The sequence below is a fragment of the Miniopterus natalensis genome, chromosome 9 (assembly GCF_054644295.1).
Source record: "Miniopterus natalensis isolate mMinNat1 chromosome 9, mMinNat1.hap1, whole genome shotgun sequence".
NCBI lineage: Eukaryota > Metazoa > Chordata > Mammalia > Chiroptera > Miniopteridae > Miniopterus > Miniopterus natalensis.
Window position 1 is genome coordinate 46,185,405 of NC_142089.1, and position 18,398 is coordinate 46,203,802.

The following is an 18,398-nucleotide window of genomic DNA, read 5'->3' on the forward strand; positions in this document are numbered from 1 at the left end:
AAATTCCAAAGCATAAGTAAGGCAAAGCACTAATTTGAGAACTTCAAACTTAAGGATTTCTGTTCAATGAAGAACAATGTGGCATAGACTGCTGATTGTCCTCCAAAATCATTCTCCCCTGTTTCCAAACCGAAGAGAATGCCTGAATTTTAGGTGGGAGCATGCCCACCTGGGCAAAAAACTGCATTGCTCAGGCTTCCCTATAGCTAGATGTAGCACTGTAACTATTTTTTAGCCAATAAAATGTGAGTAAACTTCCAAAAAATATGTGTAGCTTCTATCTCGTGCCCTTAAAACAAAGGAACTTACCACCCTCTTCTCTTTTCCCCTTCCCTATGGCTGGTGAGAGCCACCCTTGTACCATGTTGAGAAAGGCAATGCCCTAGAAATGGTGGAGTAGCTTGTCAGAAGGATCACCTCCTTCCAGACGGTTACTTGAGAGAGGAATGAGCCTCTTTCTTGTTCGAGCCAGTGTTAATATGGGCGCTATTACAAAGGCCAGAGTTGCCTCCTAAATAATATAAACACCATGGACAAAGTTAGTGGACAGATGACAAATTGGGAGGACATATTGGCAATGCCTAAAATAAAAAATGTATATTTAAAATAGGGAAAAAAAAGTCATGCAATTAAATGAAAAAGGGAAATCAGAAATGATCAAAAGATATGAATATGAAATTCATATAAGGGGAAATCCCAAAGACTAGAAAGCATGTTAGGAGGTGCTAAATTTTATTAGGAATTAGAGATATAGACATTAAAATGATGATGTATACACTATACCCATCAAATTGGCCAAAATTGAGTAATGGCAAGGATCAAGGGTCAAGGGACATAATGTGAGGATATCGGGGCATTCTTGCCCTTTGGGTATGAGTGCAGATAAAGCCATTCCGGAAAGCGGTCTGACAGAGCCTCGTTAAATTAGGCATACATATGCTCTCTGGCCCAGCAATCCTGCTTCTCTGGAGATATCCCAAGAAATCCTTATGCAGATCCAAAAGGAGACACATAAGACTGTTCATTATAAGGCTGTTTCTGGTAGCAGAGAAATGGAGACACCGCAGGTCTCTGTCACTGAAGGAGAGGGGACGTAAGATGCGGAGTGCCGCGAAGCCATCGGAAGCAAGGGCAATCTAATACATATGGCACCGAGGTATTAGGAGCAGGGTGCCGAGTGAAACGGGAAGCGGAGCCAGATGCATAGCACTAGATTACTATATAAATAAGAACGCATGCATGCAAAATAATTTACACTTACAAGAAACATATATTCTATAAAACACTGAAATCACATTAGAATGATTGAGAACTAAGCAAAAAATTGGAACTAAATAAATAAAACAAGCAAGGGTCATTGTATAGACCAGTGACGACAGCCTACCATGCACTAATAGAACTCACTCAGTCTTCTATCCTCTACAAAACAGATGCAAATGCGTGCTCCAGAAGTAGGTCTTCCTTTCTTTATTATGTATATTACTGCTTTCTTTGTATATCCTTCACATATTTTCCTAATATAGTAAACAATCATGTGAATCCTATGAAAATTAGTTTTCACAGGTCTGTAATCTAGGAGTCTGACCGAAGGGAAGGGTAGTAGGACTATGGAGGGCAGAGGGGAAGGAACTTTAAATGTTGTTCATATTATCTCTGAAAATTTGGATACTGCTGCATGAAAGACAGGAAATTTTAATTCTGAAAGATGTCCTTTAACTAAACAAATTAAGCAACCGACTGACTACGTTCTCTTTCCCTGGAGAAAGCTGAAGAAGAACCTCAAAGGTCATCACCGGGCAGCCTCCTGAATCAGAAGTTGGCAACGTTTTTTGTTCTTAATAAATATTTCCCTCCAAACTTTTAAACTATTTTAAATATGTTGTAAGTTTCATAATTCTTGTATATGACAATACATGAAATTAAACAGCATGAACTCTGTGGCTTTTCAAAGCCATCCTACATTTAAAAACCTTTGAAGTAAGCATTTCATGGTGTTTTTTTAAATACTAAGAACACTGAACAGAAGGCACTATAAAGTGCCAATGTCTTCTTTGAATTGCTCTTTATATTCAAAAATTCCATTTATAGCACGAGCCTGTTGGGCTCAGTGGTTAGAGTGTCAGCCCGTGGACTGAAGGGTCCCGGGTTTGATTCCGGCCAAGAACACGTACTCTGTCGCAGGCTCAATCCCTGGCCCCAGTCGGGTCACACAGAGGAGGCAGCCAATTGATGTGTCTCTCTCACATTGATGTTTCTCTCTCTCTCTCTCTCTCCCCCTTCCACTCTGTCTGAAAAGCAATGGAAAAAAATATCCTCAGGTAAGGATTAAAAAAAATAATAATTTGTAAAACAATAGACTGCCACATGACTGAGATATACCATGGGTTACTTCTAATGCCTATGACAAACTAATAACCTAATGTGACAAAGTAAGCCTGTAGTCTCTTCCCTTGATACCAATATAAGCATATCCACTCTTTAAGACGCTCTCTTCTATATTTAATTCCTCTTGGAAAATATACTTTCTAGACATACACTTAGATAAAAATGGGTGAGAATTTTTTAAATTCTCATGAAGTTCTTTGCTTAATCAATGTGGCATTCTCATGTGTATTTAAAGCATCCCTGTTTAGAATTTTTTGTTAACTGCACAAGACAACAAAACACTAAATAGGATTAATAAACTCGAATTTGACCCTCACCTTTCATTGCATACGAATTAAAGTAAGATTTATAAAAAAAGTATTTATTATACAGAGGTCAGCACAAAGTAGGTTTACAGTTGCGGGCACACAGAACATAGTTTATTCTTGTATTGTTTATTAATTATTATATTTCTTCTTTGCATTCACTGTAAATCTACTTTTGCCCATCTCTGTATTAAAACAAAGGGCATTATTCTGATGGCTGTTGGGCCTAAAATGTAACATTTGACTTTCAAAGCAAGTGAAAATCAGCAGAGCTCCAAATAGGGGACTCAGCCAACAAAGGATCATGAAGTTAAAAAGTCTCTGTTAATCAATGACAAATTTAGTACTTGTTGCTACAATTACAAAGATAATAGTTCCTTTATGTCAGTGCCTTTGGTTTTGCAGCTGTAAAATAGCTTTGAAATTCAGCATTTCAAGGAATAGAAATTAATAGGAGGTCATTTCTACCAGAGAAATTTTAGGGGCCCATCCTCTCTAATCATCATTAAAAACTAAATCCGTAAGAGAAGAGGCACTTTACTGATTGTCAAGTGGAAGCTATTATTCATTTGATGAAGCTCCTGGCCCCGTGCCATTGATTCTGCGCAGCAGCCCGCTGCTCGCCCGCCTTCGCCTCCTGCAATCAGGGTTTCTGCCTGCCAGGAGCTATTTATAGAGCGGGGGGGGGGGGGGGGAGCAACGCTGATATGTTCTCCTTCTTGGAAAACAACTTTCAAACTTTATAAGTACAAATCTGTTTTTCTTGTCACCAGGCTCCCCGCTTTCCCGTCAGTGCCGAAGGTAAGGAAGCTGTGTTCAAGGCAACTGCCCTTCCTGATGCCTGGGGGTCTGGGGGGGAAGATCACACTGCATCTGGCTCCCCGGGATTAATATTCCTCAAAACCTCACACACCATCCTAGGTCCATAGTGTAAATTCTGTGTTTCTACACTTGTGTCCTTCCCAGTCTGTATCTTGAAAATTTCTAAAAGACTCTCCCTGCTTTCTTATTGAAAGCAAATACCTTTTGACAAAAAACACACACCAAAAAGAAAACAAAACAAAAATGTCAAAATATAAGTGTAGGAAACATTTGGGAGGTCCGTTTTTTAGGAGTTGGTTCAAAGTGTATTAACAGGTGTTGGTGAAATTGTTTGTTCCTCCTACAACTGCAGCAGAAGTTGAATTTTCATAAATTTCACTTAAAATTGGTCATCCTGAGGCAATATAAATCTCTATTATTTAAATTTATCCACATGACATGGATGTGGTATTTTCAAATTTATCTGCAACTCTCATTGTCTTGAGGTGCCGTTGTGAACATATTTTAAAACCTAAACTATTCAGAATCTTTATTTTTGGAAAAGTTTCAAGCTTTATGTCAGCAGTCGTAAGATCAAATTAAAATGTTTTATCTTCTAAAATAATATAAAGAGAAAATGAAAATAAGATAATAGCAGACATTTAAAATATGTATCATTAAGGATAACAGCAATATTTCTGACTGCTAAAATTTAATGCAAAGGAATTGTACTTGTTAGAATAAAAAAATAATAATGATAAAAAACAAAAACTTGAGCCTAAATAAAACATGAAAGTGTCAAAATCATGCATCTGTGAATTGCCAGATAAAGATTCTTTTGAAAAATTTAGTTAATGATCCTATCAAATGTTGTTTTTAAAAAAATGCAATTTTTTAAAAGTAGCCATAGAGGATCTCCGGTAAATATTTATTTACAAACAGAACATTGAAGATCCCCTTAATCATTTGAAAACACAATAGAGGTTCAGTAGAAGTAGTGACTTTGCAGAGCCACTTGAGTTAGCAAGGTAAGAAACAAATCAAGGGTTTGTTTGTTCTGTTTTAACTCCATAGAAGACCTACCTTTCAGCACACCCTTTAGACTGTGGTATTTGCAGGGCCCAGGCTTTCAGCAGGGACTGGAAATGTATATATACCAGGAAGTCTATAACATCTTTTCTTCCAAAACCTATGTGCCTACCACCAAGACATTCACCTAACAGAAGCTAAGGTTAAATAAAATTCTCTGTTTTGGACAAAACCTGTAGAATATGAAGTGAAATTAAGTATTGTGGATCTAAGTCTTTTAGCAAAGCAAGTGTGATAATAAGAAAAGTCCATTTGATCCTGAATTGCCCAAAACAACTCTGCATGACCTGACCTTCTAGATAATTTCCAGTTCCTCCTCTTCACTTTTAGTTTTCAAAACCCTCCTCTGTGGTCTTTCATTCCATACAATGAAAAAGCTGAGGCATTTCTAGAATAGTCTTTTGAAACCTCTGCCATTAATTCAACTGATCACCACTGGGGCTCAGAAGGTTAGGCGTGTGGAGCCAAACGCCACCTTAAACACTGGGTAATTCACTTAATATTTACTGAGCACCTGTGCCCAGCATCATTCTAGTTGTCAAGATACATCAAGGAATAGGTAACATGCAAAGCTCCTATCTTCATTGAATTTATATTCAAAGATCAAAAAATGAACACAATCCAGTATTTCTCACAACTGCACAACATTAAATTGAACAGTGACAACTTCATAACAGTTACAATTTCTTAAGCACAGACCGTATGTGCCAGGCACCATGTTAAACACTTTGCATGCATTATCCTATTTAATTGATCCCTTTTGACCTTAGTCTTCAAAAAAAATCCCCACTATACAGATAAGAAATGAATACTTAGGAAGGTTAAGTAACTTGCTAAAGTTACACAAATGAAAAAAAGCAAATTTAACACAGGTCTCTCCCATCTATAAAAACAGTAATCCCAGGCAAGTCTACTGAGAACTTAGCAACATTCATTCATTCATTCATTCATTCAGCATTTACTCAACAAACATTAAAAGCGAAGCCTAATATGTGCCAGGCACCATTTTAAACACACAGGATACACTAAGAAGTAAAGATCCCTTGCCCTTGAGAAGCTTAAATCTTAGTGGGAAGAGACAGACAATAAAAATAAAAATAATAAATAAATACATAATGTGTTAGAAGGTTAATATTAATTCATTGGAAAAAATATATAAAATCCAAGTTGTTTTTCTAACAATTCGAATTCTTATGTTAGAAGAAAAGACAACTTTTACAATTAAAAAAAAAAATGGAGCTTAAGGAACTTATGACTTAAGCACCCCCAAGAGGAGATGTTACAGCAGAACACGGTGCTAGAAAGAAGCGTCTCCACTCTGGGGTCCTGGCAGCTGCTTTCCACCCCTGCGGAGAGGTAAACTCGTTTAAGTCTTTCTTATTCTGATCATGAGAGGCTTGCAAATAAAGGGCAGAGCAGGGCATCGGTAATTGCCCATCTGGACTACAACAAACACATGTAAATCACTGGAAAATCATGTGCGGTTTGATGACATTTCTCCACTTTGGTTCCCACTGACTGGCATGCCAAACCCCAGACACCAAAATGACTAAGGTTGGGGAATAAATACCCATCATTAAATTTCCAGTGGTTTAATAATTACCCCTCTTCCTGGGGACATGATTAAACCTCACACAACAGCAAAACTCCAACAAACTAAGTTGCTGGGCATCAGAGGTGAAGGGAAAGTAAACAAAAAAAAAGAGAAAGAGTGTGAGAGTAACAAAGGAAATGAAAGAAAAGAGAGAGAGAGGCAAGGGAGAGACAACACCCAAGGGGAAAAGTCTCTGGTGGTTATTGTCAACCATCCTTTGGCTTAAGATAATTACCCACAGGCCCTAAACAAAGTGATCAGGCAGCAATTTGAATGTGTCCCCCCTTCTCACCATTCCAAGGGACGGGCTGAGTTGCTCTAGTGGGAGCAAAAAGTGCAGTCCAAGTTTTCCTTCTAGTGGTAAGGATAGGGTAGATCTTTTCAGAATGAAAATGGCGTATTTACTCTCTTCCTGGAGTTCTAGCTGGCTTTGGTCAGTATTGCTTTATGAAGACAGAAAAAATCGAATCTGTCTTTTAATATTATAGTGCGTGGTCCCAGAGTTATAACTGAGCTAAACCTCAGTTCAAGTTCCTTGTAATGGTTGAAAAATACAGAATACCCTCAGTTTCCAGGCACAAGCCTACGAAAAAATTCCCAATTCTGACTGGAACTAAGAAAATTAATTGGCTAAATGATGATGCTAAATCCCATTTAAGATATGATACTAGGAATTATATAGTAACTGATGTCAAAGCCAGTGTTCCTTAAGTGGGTTCTTTCTTAATTTTTCCTACTTATAAACTGAAAATATCCTAGCAAGCCAACTTCAGAAACCATGTCTATGTTCCTCACCATTGTATCTCTTAATACCTAGCAGGGCACTCAACAAATAACAGCACTCAAAAAATATTTGACAAAAAAGTGTAAATGAATAAATTTATTAATACTATTTTTCAGTCTCACAGGAATATGGTAGCATTTCATATACAACTATTGGGATCTCTAAGTTAGGTATCCTACAAAGTGCAAAATGACTCTTAAAATGCATTATAGCCCTGCCGGGCGTGGCTCAGCGGTTGAGCATCGACCTGGGATCCAGGCAATCAGGGTTAGATTCCCGGTCAGGGCACATGCCCAGGTTGTGGGCTCAATCAATGACTCTCTCATCATTGATGTTTCTACCTCTCTCTCCCCCTCTCCTTTCCTCTGTCTGAAATCAATAAAGATATATTTTTTTAAAAAATGCATTATATATGTAGGTCTCATTATTTACTTCTATGTATTATTTTATTTTTTCTTAAGCAAAAATACCACATTACTCTCTGGCCAACATATAATAGCAAGGAAAAGTAACTAATATATATTGAGGACTCACAAAGATTGGCACATGCCACATGCCTTCATCTACATTTTCTCAATTATTTTTCCAAGGCACTCTGATAAAGAAGACATTATTAACCTATTTTTAACAGAGAAAAGAGCATAGGATTAGAGAGGTTAACTAACTTGTCTAAGGTCATACAACCAGTAAGTGGCAGAACACAGATTCAAACCCAGGCCCTTTTGGCTTCACAGTTCAGACTCTTTCTTTCTGTTATGTCAAACTGCCAAAGGGAAACTCATTTAAACTGCAAAAGCAATCATCTGTTTGTCAGGCTTGGGGTGTGCCTGTTCTAGCATGTGTAAGTGTTGTCATTATCATGATAAACAATTCCAGCAAAGGAGAAAAGTGCCAAATGAGTCCAAACACCAAAATGTCTTTTATTTAGAGATTTTATTTTAGAATAATATGCTAAGAGATTCTTCTTTCTAAGGGGTCATTTCATAATAAATGTTTATTTCCTTCTTGTGTTTTCATTTGACTTACCTCTAGCCAGATCAATCAGGAAAAATGCTTCAAAGAAAGTCACAGATGGAAGCAAAAAATACACAGAAAGAAGAGAATTGGAAAGACCCTGAGCAGCAACGTGATAAATCCACTGATGTCCACCAGGGAAGACATGAAAAGCAAACCTTCCTTGATGAATACCAGTTTCCTGGAAGGGGGCAATTACGGTCTTCTCTTCCAGAAAGTTACTTAGAAAAGCCAGCATGACCTCCGCTTAAGTCTCCTGAGAATAAGCTCTGGAAGACGTCCATGGAAGCATAATTCTGTATGAAACTGAACAATCCTGTGGCAATTAGACTGACGGCGAATTTGAGCCTTAGGGGAAAGGGTCCTGCGTTTGTAAGTGAAGTAAACATTATTGGTGTTTTAACCATTCATATCACCTGCACATGTATATTTCACACACCAATAAATTAATAATTACCAGAATTCAAAACTGAGGATTTCTGGCAGTGTATGTCTGTGTGTGTCACTCTCCTAGAGGAAAAAACAAATCCTCAGGGGAAAAATGGCTCATTGTTTCAACTGGCCTAACGTAGAAAACTCCCTGCAATAAATGTATTGAGTTAAAGGGGAAATCAGTCAGCAAAATTTTTGAAGAAAAATCAGTTCGATAAACCTACGGCAGCCTCAACTTCAAAGTGCTCGATTATCTATCAGCCCAAAGTTTCAGCCTGGGTATTGGGAATCTCTGTGAGACCTTATCAAAAGCAGTTGTTAGGACATAAACAGTAATCCGAATCGTAATTTATCAAAACTTGGCTTACGTTTTCTTTTCATGTTACCAATCTGTACTCTACCTGAGTCTCCCTTACCCTAAAAAAGAGCTTATAACAAATATTCCGTCTAAAAGAAATATTATAAAAGCAGTTTCTGTGCAAAAGAAAATATCTATGTGGTTTACTCTGAAGCATAGCAAAAGGTCCACACGTCTCCCAATTGTGTCATTTTTCTCACACACTACTCGTCTCAAACTAAGAAATTCACCTGAAATGGCACTTCTTTTGACTAGGACATAATATATGTTAATTTTCCATATACATTCTTACCTTTTCCTTTACGAGCATAGTTTGAGGGAAAAGACAGAAATCAGGTATATTTCAATAAGGGAAAGAGAACTATTTGAAACCTCTATGGGGAAAAAAATCAGATACTAAATACCAGTAAGATAAATAAAGATGCCAGAAGATACAACTGTAGAAATTTGGAGTAAAGATAAATTTTTCTAACATAATAACATAATGAATCTAGCTCACCTTACTTAGAAAGATTAAATAATATATGCAGAGCTCTCTGAAATCCTTGAAAAAGAAGCCATAGAAATACAGAAAATAATTATAACTACATCTCCTCATTAGTTCATTCCTATCAGTAAACTACCAGTTAGTAAGACAAGAAGAAAACCCCTATGTGCTAGTCAAGGATACAAAGAATAAAGTGCAGCCTGCAAGGGCTCTGATTCCAATCAGAATTTAACCTGGGCAGTATAAGAATCTGGTTCACATATTTTTCATGGGCATCTTTCAAGACACTTAAAGGAGAAAGATTAATAAATTATCTCCAAAGCCTATCCCTAACATGTAGGGAATGGAAAGACTGCCACCTGTCTAGGATTTGAGTTTCATAGGCATTTCCACTACATCAAAGCATCGAGGGACAGGCTTTGAGGAAAGGCTGACAAGATCAAGAGACTTTCATATTTTAAATAAGACACAAAAATTACGACATAAAAAAGGATCAGAAACTCTCTTTATTCATTCACAAATCTGAGGGCCCTTAGTGGGTTAGGCTTCAATTTACACATCCTGGAAAAGGTACCCTCTCTAAAATGAAATTTTAAAACAAGTAAATGTATTTCATGGGGGTTTATACATGAATAAGAGTATTCTGCAAGGTGCTTTGAGATGCAGAGATTAAAGAAAACTGTGAAGCCATATAAAGTGTTCACTTTCACTAGTGCTGTGAGAATATGAGTGACTTTTTTCAGCTGTTGTTAAAGAATTTTTTCCATATTTATTCTTCCTTGGTGTTGTCTGTACCAACAGCTATACCAAGAGCAGTAACATCTTACATTGAAACTAAGCTTTAAAGATTACAAAGGGATATTATATATGCTTCCATTTTTATCCTTAGATATATTCTGGCAACAGTTATTTTTATCTCAATTTTAAGGCAACTAAGATAAAAATATTTTTTAGTGATTTACTCAAAGTTACACAATAGGTAAAAGTACCGGAACTGAGTGTCAAACCCATATCTTTGGATTCTAGGTCCATGACATTTCCTCCCACCAATCCAGATTTATCTACCAAGTAATAATATAGATAACCCTTGTTTTCATTCACTCCTGATATCATAAGGGAGACATTCTATTCAGAACTGTTAAAATAGTTGATCTTATTATTAAGGTTAAATTATAGAATTTTCATCACTAACAGAAGAGTAAAGGTGCAAACTACAACTCTTACATGTACCACACGCAAATTGATTGGAGGCTTCCAGTTGTTCCTGGATCGACCTACCTGTGACCACCTTGCTAACGCAAGGGAATTTCTTTATCCTAGACCTTAATGTGTGAAACTGAGTCGCAGCAAATTTCAGGATGCGTTGATGCAATCCACATGTAGTGTTATGAAAGTCAGCCCGAGCCAGGGCCCCAGGGGCAGGTGGTTCCTTTGATCTTTATAGTTGTAAAGGAAACATTTGGTAATCAGACTGAAAAAGCACCCTAGCGAAAAACAGGAAGGCATTTGTACAGTGACTAAAAATTTTTCTCTTTCTGCCTAAATCTCATTCTGCCAGCAGTAAAAGAGTCTAAAGGAGAACCCTGGGAGAATAGAAAGCGCTTCAGAGACAACTGTTAGAGTGGTTCTTGCAACAGCAATAAAAATAGAGGCTCAGTGGTTGAGCATCGACCCAGGAACCAAGAGGTCATGGTTGGATTCTGGGTCAGGGCACATGCCCAGGTTGTGGACTCGATCCCCAGAAGGGGGCGTGCAGGAGGCAGTCAATCGGTGATGTTTCTCTCTCATCAAGGTTTCCTATCTCTATTCCTCTTCCTTCCTCTCTCTCTAAAAATCAATAAAAAACATATGTTTTTAAAAAAAGAGTAGCTCTTTTTTGTCATAACTTGTGACAGAAATCCTCCATAGAACTGTATTTCAGTTAGACTTTGCTGGGTAACGAGCCATCCTTAAACTAAATGTTTTTTAAAAAACACTGTATCCCCCTGGCCCGTGTGGTTCTGCAGGTTGAGCCTTGTCCCAAGCACCAGAATGTTGCTTGTTTGATTCCTAGTCCGGGCACATGCCTGGGTTTCTGGCTCAACCCCCACTAAGGGGTGTGCAAGAGGCAGCCGATCAATGTTTCTTTCTTCCCTCTCCCTTCCTCTCTCTAAAATCAACAAAAACATGTTTAAAAAAGAAACAGGAAAAAAACAAACCAACCACTGTATTAGTTCTAGCTATTCTGAGGGTTACACTGGTGGTTCTCTTCTGACATCACCTCTACTTATCAATGTGCTATATTCTCCCCTGTAGAGTCAGCTGAGGGGGCCTCTAGTCAAGGTGGGAAAATAGGCCTCACCTGTTGATGGGAAAAGTCACCTTACAAAGGTTTGTGGACACAGGGCTACATAATTCTTTGGGATCCATTATTATAACAATCAGTCACACTAGGGTTTTTAATCCCAACTGTATATAAAATTATATGGGATACTTTTAAACAAATAACAATAACTGGGTCTCACTCCTAGAGATTCTGATTTAAGTGGTCTTGGTTGAAGCCCAGTCTTCAGCATTTTTAAAAAGTTCTCCAGATGATTAAAATTAAGCCATATTTAAGAACAACTGCTTTACATCCTGTATAGCTTCCCGTCCTCTCTTTTGGTTTCCATCTGCATGAAATATTTTTCCATCCCTTTACTTTGAGCTTATGTGTGTCCTTAAGCTGAAGTGAGTCTCTTGTAGTCATCCTCTAGTTGGGTCTTATGTTATCCATTCAGCCACTCCATACTTTTGATCTGACATTTTAGGTCATTTACATTTAAAATAATTATTGATAGATAACTTACTAATGTCATCTTTTAAACACCATCTTTTAAACATCTTTTAAAGCATCATTAGTTATTTTCTGGCTGTTTTGTAGTTCCTTTTTTTTTCCTCTCTCACTGGACTCATTTATAAGCTGATGATTATTCTATAGTGGTATGTTTGGTTCCCTTCTCTTTATTGTGTATCTACTGTACATTTGTTTGTTTTGTCATCTGTGTGCATGTGGTTAACATGACGCTTAGAAGAAATATCTTATTGATATAATAGTCTATTTTAAACTAATAACAACTTAACTTTGATCACATACAAAACTCTACCCTTTTACTCTCTTCATATTTTATGTTTTTAATATCGCCATTTACCTCTTTTTATATTGTGGATCTATTAACAAATTATTATAGCTATAAGTATATCTGACACTTTTTTCCTTTAGCCTTTATAATAGAGTTAAAGTGATTGGCACACTATCATACAGCACATGGGTTAGAAACTCCTATACCACCATATTGTTGACATCACTTTTGAGGTTAAATAATTTAAGGTGAACTAAGATGTAGTTCTAGAGGAACTGGCTAGCTGAAATACAGGGAGGTCAGGATTTCCAGTCTCCTGCCTAAGACTCAAAGCTAGACTTCATATTCCATGGGAGAAGACGCAGGGGGAAATGGGTAGAATATCCAAGTACCAGAGCCTGAGTGAGGGTCAAAGAAGCAGACTGGTCACGTGTGATGGAGGTTGTGTAGGGTACTGAAGCACAAGACAGTGACCTCTAATGCATTAATCACTCTCCAGGTCCTTAGACAACTGTAGAGGCACCTTTTCCAGGTCCTGTGAGGTGAGAGAGGGAGAGGGAGAGGGAGAGGGAGAGGGAGAGGGAGAGGGAGAGGGAGAGGGAGAGGGAGAGGGAGAGGGAGAGGGAGAGGGAGAGGGAGAGGGAGAGACTGACTGAGTCTAAATCTCATTGAACTGTGATAAGCCTGAAGATGACATACGTAATTATAGGCCACAGGGGGAAGTAAGGAAGGTAGGTTCTGACAAAAGGTGTATTTCTACTGAGCTAAGTGCTACCTAAAAGACACCCTCCCTACAACTCAAAATTCTTTTCTTCCAAAGTCATTTCATCTCTCTTACTGTCAAAAGATTTTCTTAACCACTTCATCCCCAACTCTTCCACTGGCAGCTGAGTTCTTTACTCTTTATCAGTTTCATTGCCATGACATGTAGGCTGCAGAATTTGTTTAAGTCTGAGAAAGGGGTAAGAATACAGAGCTCAGAGAGAAACAGAGGACTTAGCCATCAGGATATGATAGAAAGAAAAATAGCAAGTGACTTCCAGAGAATTAAATTGTGGGAACCTTGACTACAGAAAGGTGACAGATACCTAAGATATAAGTGTATATCATAAGCTCTAAAGATAATTTAGTAACTGTTGGTTTATTTTGGAAGAATTACTAAGAAGGGGAAAAATGTAAAAGTTGGCTGGGCTTATAACAGTAAGCCTAATAAGAATCAAGAACTTTCACATACTATTTAGAAATCCATGATTATGTGGTTAGAGAAATCTTAAAATGCTACATGTCAGTCATGCAAAATTTTGGATAGATACTTTCTGTGGGTAGAAAATTCAAGTTCAAGTTTAACTTATGAGGAAAAATTGGCCAGAATTCTTTATCCTGGAGCCAAGAGAGGAACTTCAGATATGCTAGTCAGTGATGTATTTGTGAGAAATATGCATCTAAGGGATTTTAGCCTGTCTTCATATACTAAAGGCATAGACAGAGCTTAGCTTAAACACAAAGGTAAGGGTTTATGTTTTATAACCTCTCATTTCTTGTATGTGTGTACCCTAACTCCCATTACCTTTCTTTTCTACCCTGGAGACCCAGCCTCTTCATACTTCAGTCCAAAGCTGAATTCAGCAGACGTCTACATAGACCCTCATAACTTTTTCACATACACATTTCATTTAATCTCCACAATAACTTTCTAAAACAGATGAGTTATTAACCCCATTTTGGAGATGACATAGTTGAGGTTCAAAGAGGTCAAGTAATGTGTCTTAGTTCAAGAGATTTATTCAGATTGTGTGGAGAAGGCCTGGGTGGGGGTAGCGGGAATGTGGGGTGGAGGGAATCAGTGGGGGAAGTAGGGGCACATCTGTAATACTTTCCACAATAAAGATAATTTAAAAAAAAAAAAAAAAGGTTTATTCAGTGCAGTGGCTTGAATGTGGTCTCTGCTGAAAAGTTCAGTGAATGTCCCGTTAAATAGTGCTAAGAACACAAAGAAGATAACATATTGTTCCCATCATCACAAATTTTATCTGGTTAAAAACAAAGGCAGATTAAATAACAAAATAAAGCAATATAGGCACCATAAAACAGTATTTTAAAATGCTCACTAAATTATGCAGGTAATAAGCACCAAAGATTCAGAAAAAAGAAGGATCACTGGTAATTGAGAAACCATGGAAAGCTTCATGGAAGGGTTGGTCATTGAGATGGCCTTAAAAGATTAAGAGGATTTGGACAGAAAAGGAAGAAGGGTTTTCCTGGCATCATAAATTATATAAATAGTAACAAGGAGGTAAAAATATGTATGACATGTTTAAGGGACAATAAGTAGAGTATAATATAATAGTTGTCATTTATTGAAAAGCAATGTGGTTTAGTGGTTAAAAGCATGGTCTCTGGGGACATACTCCCAAGGTTTGAGACATGATTATACTACTTATTAGCTGTTAAAATGATGTTAATTAATTTTCCTTTACCTCTGTTTCTCATCTATAAAATTAGGATAATGATATTACCTATTTCAGAGAGTTGTTATAAGGATTAAGCGAGTTTGCAAAGTATTTAGAACAGTGTCCAAGCACTGTGTAAACTGAATCAACTAAATAAAGTACTAGAAGTATTGTAAATATACTGTACTCCAAGCACTGTATTAAGCACATTATATTATTTCATTTAATCATCATCATTCTATAAGACATGTATTATTATCTCCATATTACTAGTGAGAAAACTAGATCTAAATTTCTTAAGATCACACAGCTGGTAATTTCAAAAGCTAGGATTGAAACACAAATGCAAAGCCTGTGCTCTTAACCACTAAGCTATAGTTGCTGAGTATAGAAAGCAGAGGGACATTTTTAAAAAGTAGGTTGAGCCCAAATTATGGAGGGCCTTAAAAACATCAGGCTAAGATAACTAAATAATAAACTATAGGCAGTGAGAAGCCACTGCAAGTTTCTGGGCAGTGATGTGTTTTAGAGAGTTTTACCTGGCCACAGAATTCCAGATGGGTTAGACATCCCTGGGCCATAGGAGTATCAAGTAGACACAAGCATATCCCAAAAGATCTTGGAGAAAGTAGCCCAACATTTTTGTCCTATAAAACTTATCCTTAAAGATCCATCCATCTATGTCATCCCATTTGGTCTCTAAACCATAATCAATAATAGCTTCAGCACTAAAAACCAAAAGAAAAGTTGAGACTTTTATTACCTAACTCCTAAATCCACCCTAACCAAACAATGGTGTTATATTCTACTGCCTAAGTGTAGGTGCAGACATTCATTTATATGCATGGTCTCCTTGTGATCTACAACTGAAGGGTATTTAACAACTAGAAAATGAATCACCTGCCTCTTGATTGAATGGCCCAACTCATCCCCCCAGGTGCTATGCCCAACTTAAAAGCATTCCTGGAGAAAAATCACACAACCAGGGGTGCTGCTACAAGTTCCCCCTTATTTGAGTGGATACGTTCCAAGATCCCCAGTGGATGCCTGACTAATTGCAGATAGTACTGAATCCTATATATAGTACATTTTTTTCTTACACATACATAACTATGATAAAGTTTAATTTATAAATTAAGCCCAGTAAGAGATTAACAACAATAGCTAATAAAAAAGAACAATTATAACAATATACTGTAATAAAAGTTATGTGAATGTCATCTCTCTCAAAGTATCTTCTGTACTCCACTTACCTTTTCACTTAAAGGAAGCACTGTATGGCTTCTCTTAAGCATAACCAAATTGCCAGCATCACTACTCTTGCACTTTGGGTCCATTATTAAGTGAAAGGGGGTTACTTGAACCCGAGCACTGCGATACCATGACACAGGACAGTCAATCTGATAACAGAGAAGCCTGCTAAGTGACTACTTGGCAGGCGGTGCATACAGCATGGATACACGGACAAAGAGATGATTCCTGTCCTGGGCAGGACAGAGCAGGATGACAGGAAATGTCATCATGCTACTCAGAATGGAACGCAATTTAAAACTTTGGAATTGTTTATTTCTAGAATTTTCCATTCAATATTTTTGGACTGTGGTTGACCGTGACGTGAGTAACTGAAACCACGGGAAGGGAAACTGTGGATAAGGGAGAGCTGCCGTGCTACAAATTCATGATCAGCTGATCAACATCAGCTAGGCCTGAAATGCTGCCAGGCGTTTCTAATCAAATATTTCTCCTACTCTGCTCAGCGGCTGTTTCAAACTTTCACCGCCCTTATGCCTTCTCCACCTCTTCCCCATCCTACCATCGCCAACTGGGTTTAATTTATAAATTAAACTTTATCACCTACCATCATCCCGCTCTACTCAAAAAAGATGGCTTTTTTTCTATATTTTGCTGAGAAAATAAATTTAAATGTAATCATGTAGAAATTTCTCGGCTTCTCACTTGCCACCATCATGAATTTATCTGTAAACCTACTCATAAATTTCCTCCCTGGATCAGGAAAATGGTTTCCTTCCCTGTGTCCAAAGTTTAATCTTTTCATCTGTACTTTGGACTCCCTCCCAATGCTATATCATTCCACTAACCAATTTCTCGTATTTCTAAATTTTCAATATTCCCTTACCTACTGTCTCTTTCACTTTAACACATTTTCTAAAACAATTCTATTATTTGAAATTCTCTTTTAACCCTGTCCACCCCAACAACCTCCCTGTTCTACTACCTTTCAAAGTCAAGCTATGTGAAAGTGCAGTCTTAAATTCCTTGAGTTCCTTCCCATCTTCATTCATTCTTTTGATTTTTCCTGGAACCACATTTTCACAGAATGGGATTAATCATAATCTTTGGTTTATGACACCCATCATTTGGATGGTCCACTTTTAATTCTTTAGTTAGTCAAAATACCTGCTCTCTCTCCTTCTCTATCTTTCCTCACACTTTCCCTTACAGGTTTTTCCTTTAGTCAGGATTGTACTTCTAAATGCCCTCTGTAAATCTCATAACCTGAATTCTCATCTCTGACCCAGCTTCTAAGAAACCTGAGCACAGACAATAGAGCAGAAAGATAAAATTGAGCCTAAAACACCATGTAATCTTGTAACTACCACACTAATCCTTTTAACTCTGGGCTTCTTGGTATGTAAGAAAAATAGCTTGCTATTTGGTTAAGCTCTTCTAGCAGGGTTTCTTAGGCTTGTACTTGAGCACAGTCCTTAAATGGTCCACTCCCAAACCTAGCTTCTTTAGTCAGGATCATGCTTCTAAATTCCAGATGCATACCTCTAAGCAGCTCCATTTAGCATCTGAAACACAACTTGCCCCAAACTGGACTCATAAATTTCTCTCAAAATATGTACTTCTTTTTGTATATTGAACAACAATAAATGTCACCTCTAACTGTCCACATATCCCAAACAAAATCCTCATTTAAAACAGAACCCCGCATCCTCTACCAATTCCCTTCACAACTCTCCTCTGTTGTGTTCCCCTGTACCATGGCCCCAGGTTGATCTAGTCACTGAGTCCAGTCCTGTGAATCCTATCTCATAATTATCTCAAACCTCAAATATATTCTTCTCTCTCCATTCCTCCTGCCAATGCCACTGCTTTACCTCAGGGCCTCAGTATTTTGGGCTATGATAATAGCCTTCTACCTGGTCTACTTGCTTCCTATCTTGAGCCTCTCCTGTTCATTACTTACCCACACTTTCACCAGAGGGACTTTGTTTGGGCAGGAAGCAAAAAATATTCTCCTCTCCTCCCAAAGTAGTCTACGTAGTAAAATAAACTAAATATAAAGTGGCTGTTTCCAAAAAATTAGGAGAGCAACCTAAGAGGAAGAAAAGAGCTAAATTCTACATCTGATTGGACTATATAAAGATTAAGGCTATGTGCAGGATACGGACAGGACCCATATATTGAACTAATGCATCAGAAACAGACACTTGGAGCCAGAGGGCCCAGGAAATCCCACAACCCCCTTCTTTTCCCTGCCTTTCAACCAAATCCCTAGAGAGATGGGGGTAGGGTGGGCTAGTATTTCCTCCGCTTGTGGTTTGAACTTCAAGCAAATTTCATTTGACTC